The sequence below is a fragment of the Elephas maximus genome, chromosome 1 (genome assembly GCF_024166365.1).
Source record: "Elephas maximus indicus isolate mEleMax1 chromosome 1, mEleMax1 primary haplotype, whole genome shotgun sequence".
Taxonomy (NCBI): Eukaryota; Metazoa; Chordata; class Mammalia; order Proboscidea; family Elephantidae; genus Elephas; species Elephas maximus.
In genome coordinates this window covers 52,809,586-52,821,663 of record NC_064819.1, presented here as the reverse complement: position 1 = coordinate 52,821,663, position 12,078 = coordinate 52,809,586, and positions in this window count along the sequence as shown.

Here is a 12,078-nt window from a genome sequence, read left to right as displayed (position 1 = left end):
TTAAATATCCAGGAGCTTCGGATTATGAGATAGTCCAAATTCACGCTGCTCGATTTGAACGATGTGAGGGCAAAGCTAGGCATGAGGCAATGTAGGCATTTATTGGATGCAAAAACTCAAATGACCAGTAAAATAGATAATGTTCTGTTGTAATAGTTTGCAAACAGCATCAAAAAACAATTCAGTGGGTGTATTTTCAGCTTCAGGCATTGTAAATTCTTTCACTCTCATATACTTTATGCCTTCTTTAATAAACTGGAGAGTCTTGAACCAGCTTCATCGGTGACGGTAGGTGGTCATTCATTTCACAATCCACTAATTTTCATGATTATTCAGCACTTTGTTACCTAAACTGCTTTGGATTTTGTCTTACGCAAATTGTAATATGGCGACTATAAAAAAAAATAGCTTATATTATTTCAGAATCATTAATTCAATTCAGGTTCTCAGCATATGGCAATTACCCCTTTATCTCTCCAAATATGAGCAAGAACTTAAGAGTCTTAAATATGCTGATGGTCTATAAATTTCTTCGAAATACGCATCGATAATCTGTTAACCTAGTGTGTCTTGTTGAAAAGATGCAGAGGACATAGACAATTTCAAGGAAGGTACAATTGACATCAATTTATAGTCTAACCCTGCCTTCAAAGAGACGTGTGTTTATTTACCTTAAATTTATTCTAGCTTAACAAATGACTCTTTAAATACTGTGGAACAAGTAGTAATGATAGGGATATTTAATATCTTAAGGTCTTTTTGTTTTTTAAAAAGATCGTTTGCATGAGATTTTACAGAAATTTTGTAAGAATGTAATACAAGGAATGTATATGCCACTATATGCCACCCCTCTATTCTCCTTTCTGCCACATTCCTCCCTACTTAAAATTGGAGACTCCTTGACAGATTCCTGCTGAGTGGTCACAGAATCTATGCTAATACCTTCAAGGACAGGCCACTTACTATTTTGCAATGCCACTCAATCTATTTTGGGGGAATTTTGACAGTTAAAATGTTTTTTCTAACCTTTAAATTCCATGTCCCTGTTTTTTAAGTTATTGATCCCAATTCAGCTTGTTGCAATCCCAGAACAAAAATCAACCTATTTACCTTCTATGTCTGTTTATCATCTGTCTGTCTGTCTGTCTATCTATCATCTATCTGTCTGTCATCTATCTGTCTACTCAATCTATGCATCTGTCTATCTATCTATCTTAGGATTTGAGATATATTAAATGTTACTTAGATCAGTTAGTTATCAGATTATCACATCCCAACTTCAATATTTCTCATCATCTTCCTATCCAATCACTCCCTATAATGATGAGGAACTCACCACTAAGTATACCACTATACACAGTGTACATAGATGCTTTGGATGGAGCTTCCACCTCTTAGTTGCCCAAAGAATAAGCAGGGTATACTCTTCATTTAGGGACTGAAAAAAGTAAAACAAAACAAAATCATGGTTTAGCCTATTACTCTATCTGCTAGATACGACCATGCTCACTGATATCCAGTTGTCTCCTTCCAGGCACTCAGAAGGCTTCATTCTCTAGTCCTTTTGCCCTTGGACGAGTTTGTTTGAATTGTTCTGGCCAATGATTGGGAGAAGAATTGCTGTGTGTCACTTCCTGTCCAAAGAATTTAACTGGCAGTGTGAGACCTGCTTTCTTCTTTCACCTGTCGTGGTGATTGTGAAGGAGGCCTTACATAGAGATGGCAGAAGAAACAGATCAAAAGCAGCTTGGATCACTGAGGCTTAATATGGAGTATAGTTGCCCTGGAGCAACTGTTCTGTAGCAAAATTGTGTCAGTAAGAAACACACTTGCCTTGTGAAAAGTCATCGAGATTTGGGAGCTGTTGCCATAGCATACCCTAGCCTATGTTGATTAATACGGTGATCACCCTTGAAGGTCTGTGTCCCCTAGAAATTTATAACTTTCTTGATCAGCTACTTTAAAAATTGCTTGTGTTGGGGCTAAAGTATGGGAATGAGTCTCTTAACTAGTGATGAGTGAGCCTATTCAAAGTGACCTAGCTGAACCTAATTTTTGATGTTATTTAATCCTTATAACATCTGGGTGAGATTGTTGTTATATCCACATTACAAACAAGGAAATGATATAATTTAGTATAGAAGTATTTTTCAGTTTGGAAAATCCCAACGGCCTCAGGAAGTATCAGTCAAGAGAGTCCAAGTATGTGTTGCACTAAGAGGGAAAAATGGTATATATGGTAGTCATATCCTTATAGTAATCAAAATCAAGCCTCTCCATCCCATGCCCCTCCACACATATACTCAAGAGCTGTCTCCCTCTAGTGTATTTTGGAAAGAAGGCTGTTTTTCTTCTGTTCCTGAGTTGTCATTAATGGAATCACTTTTCCAAGGCATCTATGCTCCTATTGGAGCCTCCCAGCTCCCTTGGATTCCCTTTCACTCTGATGCTGATCAGCAGTGGGCCTTTAGGCTCACTGTCTTCCTGGGTTGTGCTACTTCTGTGCTGGCCTCAGTGGATGAGTGATGTGCATAAGGCCACCTCCTCTTCTCTTTACTGGCCATTCATAAATTCCCCATAATACAATCAGAGAGGCTTTATGGATATAATCAATATACTAAAATGTTGAGATAATTGAAGAAAATACAATGTAGGGGAATAAATAAAAAAAACTTAATGCTAAATAAAACTGCTCTCAAAGTTCAAGAGAAAAGAACCAATCTTTAAATTAAACCATCCACACAATAGTGCCACACGAATATACCTTGCTTCCTATCTTTGACCTTGGTCATAAAATCTGCCCTTCTTCCTTCTTTCTGAGAAAATCTCCATCACCTTTCATAGTGTCCATTTTCACTCTACTTTATGAAAATCCCACTAGTCTAACCCATGGATCCCGTAGGCCTCACAGGAAGCTTTCCAAAGATGTCATTGATGGGTATAGGGTGAAACCTATGCCTTTGGGCTTTGACCCTTCAAAATGGACTGCTTTCCTTGGGCTCTGTTAGCTTGGGGGTACAACTATGTCTTCTTGTTGTTCCTGATGTTCAGTGAGTAACACATTACGTGCACACATTCACATTCATCTCACACACAACTCTCAGTTCTCAGAAAGAATCCAGCCTATGTTCACATTAAGGAAAAAAAAGATTCCGAACTACGATATCATCTTCACAGATTCTCTGACCTCAAGGATGCTAATAGGTTGCAGTATTGGGCATAACAATGGTTTGTGGTATAAATCTTCATCCTCCTCTTTTCAATTTAAGTCCCAGATTTTCCATTAGAGTGCCAGCCACTCATTGATGCCTACTTTTTAGCTATACCAAAACCTAGGTGTGAAATGACAGCTTTTTTTTTTTACTTGATACTCTGGAAAAATCTTAGCAAGGACATTTTTCTGTCATCCCTGTACAGGACTGTGGGCTAGAATTTGAAGCAGGGGAAGTTGCTCTTCCAAGTCCATTGTATAAGCCTATCATTAATTTTAAGACAATTATTGACATTCTTCTCCCATGTGGACAGAAACTGTGTGCTTCTTTATATTTTCACATTCTAAAACAAACAAACCTGTTGCTGTTAAGTCGAATCCAACTCATAGCGACCCTATAGGACAGAATAGAACTGCCCCATAGGATTTCCAAGGAGTGACCGGTGGATTTGAACTGCCAGCCTTTTGGTTGGCAGCCAAGCCCTTAAGCACTATGCCACCAGGGCCCCATTTTCCCATTTTTTGATGATAATTCATAAAGTACTATAAACGCATTCATGCACATGAATTTGGGGGGAATGATTAATGTTTTGTTTGGGTGACTGTAATGAGATGACATCATGCCATCAACCCATTCCCTAAGTAGCAGTTAAGTTCTTATCACCCCCTTCCTGACCACCACCTGCCATGAAATTCTCATTCTCCTTCCTATACTGTTCTGAATTTAAAATAACAACCTCTTAATATCAAATCAGTCCCTAAGCACTCTATGTTCCTCAACTTATATCATCTCTAGCAAATGTTTCCTTTCTGCATTCCTTTCGTGTGGCTAAATTATTGTGATGCCCTCTCTTCTAATAGCTTGACCTCCAGAGGCACCACCCGATACTGTACAATGAACACTAACTAGACAGACCAACCTTTCAAAGCATGATGTCTTCATGCCTTCCACTTAATGGCATTATTGAATGTTTCCTCTCCGTGGGAGCTTTTCAGATTGCTTGGTGTGCATACTTTACTAATTCCTCAAAAACCTTATTAGATAGATAATGACATTATCCCCATTTTACAGATGTGGAAACCGAGGCACAGAAATTAATTTACGTGGTCACAGTCACACACCTGGTAAGTGGTTGAGCTGGGATTCATTCTGAACCCCACAGCTGAGTCACCATGATGTGTGGCTTCATTATAAATGAAGATAAAAGATGATCACTTTAATAAAATACTGAAACCCACCAGATAGCATTTGAGGCATAACTTCCGAATGTCCAGAAGGTGCAGTTCCTTGACGTGTCTCTGTGGCATATACCTTCCTAGGAGGAAAGCCAGGAATTGGACTAAGCCTTCCAGAATTGTGGCCTCTCCAAGAAGAGCACAGGTGGACAAGTTCCTTTTTTTTTTTTTTTTTTGCTTTTTGCCACCTTGGGAGAAACATTTGTTATACCCTGTAGAGCCAGAGCAGGAGAATTGGGCCCAATAATAGGAAATCCTAAATTTATTCTTATGTTGGGTACCTTCCTGAATCTGGCAATGGCAGATTGCAAACAGGGGAATAACTTAAGAACAGCAGCTCTCAGGATACTTTAAAGTTGTTTGGGGATTTGTCAGGCCTCCGAAGTCTCCTCTCAATAATTTAGTTTATGGGTTTGGGGACAGGGGCTTTTATTCTTATTTTTAATTTGATTTCTGACTTCCCTGCTCTCTCTTTCTCTCCCCAACTCTGTCAGTTTTGCTCTTCAGTAGTTTATTATTAGAACAAATAACAGGGCAAGTGGTTTGAAATAAAAATATTTTAGCTTATTTTGGCATTCCTGCCTGGAGGCCTCATTTAGCCATGTGCGTCTCTCACCGCTGTGCCTCTGTCTTAGCACCCTGCCTCATCCCACCTACAGATGGCATTCAGTAATCTGGCTTTCTCTACTGACTGGCTCTTCTTGGCCTTCAAGAACACATCATCCTCTCCCATCTTTAGACTGAGATGAACAATTCAGAGAATTTCAGGACCAAACTTCTCTTAAAAACTAATTTCACAGATAAGGCTACTGAAGTAGCGATGTGGAGAAACTTGCCCCGAGTCGGAAGCTGTTTACCTGGCCTTCTAATTGATGGTCCAGTATGAATACCTGCTTTTGAGAATTGCTTTGAAAATTAAATCAGATAATCCTGGTGTTATTTTGATAATATGTTTGCATTATTTGATTCTATTGACCTTCTACCTATTATTTTATTTTTCTCTCTTTAACTTCTAAAACCATCATCTAATGGTGGCTGAGACCCATATCTAAGTAGCTCCTGAGTCCTAGACCTAGATGGCCTGCTAGGTCACTGTCAGTATTCCAAAGTCAACAGCTACTGACCTGAGTTCACCATCCTTCCAAATCAATCCAATCTGTTTCCTAATCTGGGTATTTTTGCAAATGGTCTGTTTTTGTATCTGTTCAAAGGTTTGGAATCTCTTTGATTTTTTTCCTCTTTGTCCACTTCGTTGAATCATTGATATATCCATTGAACATTTATTGGGCACCATCCATTGTTCTGGAGATACAAATATGAATGAAATTGTCACTTAACCACTGCAATGTGTTTGCTGTATGTCCTCAAATTGGTATGGCTCTTAAAAGGTATGTACTGTTGGTTTATATAAATGGTATTAGGTTATAGATATCACTCTGTTTCTTGCCTATTTTACTCAGCCCTATGCCTTTTTGGGGGCTGTGGTGGATCAGTAGTAGAATTCTCACCTTCCATGTGGGAGGCTGGGGTTTGATTCCCAGCCACTGCACCTCATGCACAGCCACAACTCATCTATCAGTAGAGACTTGCATGCTGCTATGTTGCTGAACAGATTTCAGCAGAGCTTCCAGACTAAGATAGACTAGGAAGAAATGCCTGGCAATTTACTTCCAAAAATCAACCAACGAAAACCCTATAGAACGTAATGATCCAGTCCAAAACCAATCATGGGAATGGCACAGGATTTCGCAGCTTTTTGTTTCATTGTGTGTGGGGTCACCATGAGTCAGGGGTCAGTTCTACAGCGGCGAACAACAACGAGGCTTTATGATCTCTCTGTGTGATATTTGTACATCTTTGTGGTTGATTTGAATAGATGAACAATATTTCATAGCGCACATCTACTTTTAGGGGGATATACTACCTCCAATTCCGCTATCATCAACACCATTGATGTGAACATGTCCCTTTATGGTCGTATGTGAGAATTTCTCAAGTAATATACCTAGGAGTGGGAATGTGGATCACAGAGTACAGCTGTACTTTATTTGACTAAGTAGTCTCAGAGTGGCTGCACAAGACATAATCATTAATAACGCTTAAGGAGTCTGTCTTCCCACATAAGCCCAAACATGTGACATTATCCAATTTTCAAATATTTGCCAATACGATCTACTTCAAGTGGCAGCTCATTGTTTTAATTTGCTTTTGTCTAATTACAAATAAGTTTCAGTGTTTCGTCAGGTACTTACTGCCACTTAGGTTTCTCCTTCTATGAATAACTTTTTCACATATTTTCATATTTGCTGTTGAGTTTTCTGGAGACTGGCTGGTGCGACTGTAAGAGCTTGTCTGCTAACCCAAAGGCCCACAGTTCAAATCCACCAGCTGCTCCTTGGAAACCCTATGGGGCAGTTCTACTCTGTGCTGTAGGGATACAATGAATCAGAATCAACTTGATGGCAATGGGTTTGTTTTTTGTTTTTTAACTGAGTTTTCTGTCTTTTTAATTTGTGGAAATTTCTGACAAACTCTAGATATTTGTACCTTGTTGATTTCAGATTTTGTCAATACCTTTTCTCAATTTGTTATCTGTTAATTTTTTCTCTGTTGACCTTGGTTAAATTGAAATCCTTAAATGCAATGCAAATTGAGTTTTCCTTTATTTTGGCTATATTTTAAAAAAAGTTCTCTGTACATCATAAAGGTATTCTCTTAGGTCTTCATTTTCTAGGGTTATAATTTACTATTTACATTTAATATTTTAATCCATGTGGATTTCATTTAATCCAGTCTTACTTTTAATTTGCATAACTGACCAATGTTCCCTTTTCTATCTACCAAAGTGTATGCTCTTTACACATTACATGGATGGGGACACTGAGGCTTGGGAATTTAAATAATTTGCTTTGAGACTTAAGCACGTAAGCCAGAGGTGTGATTTACACCTACGTTTCTTAACCTCAAAGTTCATAAATGTGTTTCCTCTAAGCTTTGTCTAGAAGTCCTCTTCTATGGTACAATTTCCAATTTCCTTAATTAAAGGCAGAGACTGTGCACTGTCTTTTTTTTTTTTATGCCCAGAGTCACTGAGAACAATGGATGACACATTGCAATTGCCCAGTAAGTATTTGTTGGAGCTGCAATATTTCACTCTATCACTCTTCTGTCCTTTTATCCTCTGCAGATTATCATATAAAAAGTTGTAGAATTTACTTTTCATCCATTCTGCTGACAAATCCTGCCTCTAAGTGTTGCCATTTGATTAGATTGGCATCTGCATGAAAGGTCTGGAAAAACTCCAGGCCTTTCTGGTAAAGGTTTGACACTGCTGTATGGTTTGGAAAGTAGTATTTTGGTGGTAATCCTGGAATAAGTTCAGTAACTGAATGGAACATCAATGATGGGTTCAAATCTGGGACACGTTAAGGTAATTATGCAGACATCACAGTTTTGGAGACTTGGATTTGCAGCTCTGTCTTGATGCTACATTGTTGCCACATTCTGATGGACAAGCTTTCCAAGGGTGCACTCACAAGCTTAATGAGAGTGGCTCTCTCCTTGTCCAACTGTGCATTGCTGGAGTGTAGAGCGCGGAGGGGATTCAGTTCCACTCTTTGGTTTTCTGCCAGGGACGGCAGAAGTTGGATGCCTCTGTGATTTTTCCAGGTGTTGGCCATGCCTGACCCAACTTACTGCCAGCTCCTAATGCCATGTCTGTACATGAGAGTGCAGAATTTAATTTTTATGACAATGCTTTGAACTTTGATTGCATTATTAGATGAGGGTAATGAAGGAAAAAATAAAACCCCAGAGAAAATCACATCAAGTCATCTGTACTCCATGCTACTTTGTGAGATGGAGCCTAGCTCCCAAATCCTGTGCCAATACTGATTGAGCTGTAAATATCAGGGTGCAAGTAGGATTTTGGTGAGTCCATGGGACATGCCAGACTGGGAAAGCCTGGAACTTTGTTCTAGGAAGCTCTGTACCCTGGACTTTGATGGAAGATTATCTATTAGTTCTGTTGTTGTGGGTACCCAGAACCAGCACACACTTATTTATGAACAATGACTATGAACAAAGTGCAAGGGATTAAAAAAATACATCAGGTAAAATTGCTTCCATCAAGATATTAACAGTTTAATCATGGCCACTAAGTCCACTATTATGCTACTACTGTCTTGCAGATGTGAAACTTAAGTGACTCATCAAAGTTTACTCAGCCTGTCGTTGTTCGTTGCCATTGAGTTGGCTCCAACTCATGGCAGCCGTATGCATAACAACAAATGCTGTGTGGTCCTGCATCATCTTCAAGAGCTTTGCTATATCTGAGTTCATTGTTGTGGCTCTTGTGTAGTATCTTCCAACCTATGGAGCTCTTCTTCCAGCACTGTATTGAACAATATTCTTTTGTGATTCACAGGGTTTTCATTGGCTAATTTTTGGAAGTAGATCTCCAGGCCTTTTTTCCTAGTCTTCTTAGCCTGGGAATTCTGCTGAAACCTGGCCACCCTGGGTGACTTTGCTGGTATTTGAAATATCAGTGGCATAGATTTTGGGATCATAGCAAAATACAAAATACAAGTGGGGGTTACTCCGCTCATAACTATCAATTAGGACCCAGGCTTTTCAATCCTGTCTTGTACTTTTTGTACAGTGATGCACCTACCTAGGTATCAGTGACCTAATCATAATTAAAGTGGAGGAATAGGGTAGGAGCTGCATCTACTAGGTGGAGCTTCAAGGGAAGATACTGATTCCTCAATGACCAGAGGATAGAGAGTTTTGCTTAGTAGGAAAGTTACTATAGAAGAATGTAGCCAACAGTAACAAACTCTACACCAAGCCAGGAAATTCTTTTGTTGGGCTTTTATTACAGCCCCCATTCTTGGGTCCAGGATTGGATTTGGAGTTTGGAGTAGAGCTGGTGATGAGTCAGGCTGTAAGAATTAAGGATGCTCAGCTACTAAGTATAAAAGACTTGGAGCCAGCTAGACCATTTTATCCTTCATGGAGCTTGCTTTGAATAAGTATGTTTTTTATGATATCCTCTATGTATTTAGAAACAGCTTTTATAGAATAAGTACTGTTATCAAATCAACATGTACCATTTCTCTTCAAGAACTAAAACAGCATCATCAAACCTCAGAGCTGAAAGGAATAATTTAACGAGCTAAACATTCACAACCACGAGCTGAAAAAACCGTAGTATGCTTCACATGGTGCAACTATAATTACACAAAATATAAGGTTTAACTCACAATTGCCTTTGGTTTGAGGTGGTTTTATTCTTCTGTACTTTTGTGGGATGTCCCTTGGAGACATTATAATCTAGAAATGCAGCTTAGCTTAGTGGTTAAGAGCACAAGCTATGCAATTGGCTGCTTAGATTTAAATCTTGGCTTTATCAATTAATAATGTCTTTAACAATTTAACCTTTCTGTACCTCAGTTCCCTAAGGAACATCGACACCATCTCCTCATAAACCCCACTGCCATCAAGTCAATTCTGACTCGTAGCAACCCTTTAAGGCTACGGTCATGATTAAATGAGTCTGTGCAAAACACTTAGTGCATACCAGACACACAGTAAATTTTTTATTATTGTAAATCTTATTGCTACTAAATTGCTACTAGCTAAGATAAATTCTTTGTGATACTCTATATAGTTGCAAAAAAAAAAAAAGACTATTTCATGATATGTACATTTTTTTTTAACACAAGTTTCTTAATTACATACCACTTTGTTCCAGAAGAATCTGAAATGCATAGACATGGATAATTTCCTACTTCATAACCCAAGTGGGCTCAGTAACATAGGCTAGTGTACCATTATCCTCTCTAGGGTCCAGCTTCAGAATCTCACAGTCAATGCAAGAGACATGTTCCTTCTCTTTGTCAACTAATCCTATACCAGCCAGGGATACCCATCACTGTGGTCTTAGCTTGGAGCCATGGATCTACTCCTAGTCAATTCTGCCCTGACAATTGCTGGTCCTGAATAGGGTTATTATCAGTGGTGAGGGAAGAAGGACTCCTCAGTTCTTCTTAGTGCTGAGGGTTTTCCACTGACGGCTATATCAAAGAGTGCGACCAAAGAGAATTCCTTTCCAGGTATTTGGGACTGTGTTTTTTCAGGGTAATGCAGGCAGATACATAAGCTGTTCTGATGGATGCTGGGCTGGTTTTCATGGTTTGGGGTGGGGTTTTAGGCTATATGGCAGTGTGACTTCCGCCTCTGTTATGTCTAATATAATTAGTTCTCTATGCATCCTAAGAGGTGAAGGGACTCGGCACATAAGTAAAATATACCAACATAACAATAATAATAAAAAAAAAAACCCTTGCCCTTGAGTCGACTCCCACTCACAACAACACTATAGACAGAACAGAACTGCCCCATAAGGTTTCCAAGGAGAACCTGGTGGATTTGAACTGCTGACCATTTGGTTAGCAGCCGAACTCTTAACCACTACACCACCAGGGTTTCCAAACATAACAATACACTTTATAAAAAGCACCAATGAATCATTTTGCTTCTTTAAACTAGGCCAAATTACATGTAAATTTTGTTATCAATTTTGCTATCTCTAGACATGCATAACAGTACCTGTCTGTCAGTTTGTTGTACTATGGTGGCTTCTGTGTCGTGATGGTGCTGGAAGCTATGACACCAGTATTTCAAATACCAACAGGGTCATCCATCTTGGACAGGCTTCAGTTGCACTTCCAGACTGAGACAGATTAGGAAGAAAAGCCTGACAATCTATTTCCAAAACTTAGCCAATGGGTCACAATATATTGTCTGATACAGTGCTGGAAGATAAGCCGCCTTGATTGGAAGCCATTAAAAATACACAGTGACAGAGGCGGGGCCAAGATGGCTGACTAGGTAGAAGCTACCTCAGATCCCTCTGGCAACAAAGATCCGGAAAAACAAGTGAATCGATCATATGCATGACAATCTACGAACTCTGACCATCAAACACAGATCTAAAGAGTTGACCTGAGTGACAGGGGGGCGAAAATCTGCACCCTGAAGCAGCGAATGCCTCTGGAACCAGCATCCCGTTCCACAGTCTTGAGCCCTCGTGGTTCCCTGGTGCCAAGTGGAGGGGCTGATTGCGGCTTGCTGAGGCGGGGCTGGCACGGGACAGAGCCCTAACCTCTAGCCCCCTGGGGTAACCTCAGTAGAGACTCAGCCAGCACAAGCAGGCTGCACACTGACGTGGCTAATGAGAGAATGAGGAAACATGGGGAAGGAGTGACAGTTTTCAGAGCCTGGAGCCAGCATCCTGGTCAGAAAACCTTGGTGCTGGGCTTTGGACTGGGCACAGGGGAGCTGAGCATGGCTTCCTGAGATGGCACAAACACAGGACACAGCCCTAGCCCCATGAAGTGACCTCGGGGGAAGCCCAGCCAGCGCATGCAGGCAGCACAAAGACATGGCTGACAGGAGGAGAAGTCACCAGGAGGCAGGGACTGGTTTTGGAGCCTGGAGTGTGGTGTCCCAGCCGGAGAACCTTGGCACTAGGCTTTGGACTGGGAGCAGAAGAGCTGACCTCGACTTCTGAGACAGCACAAGCACTGGACGGGGGCCTGACCCTCGGGGGCAATCTCGACCCAGCA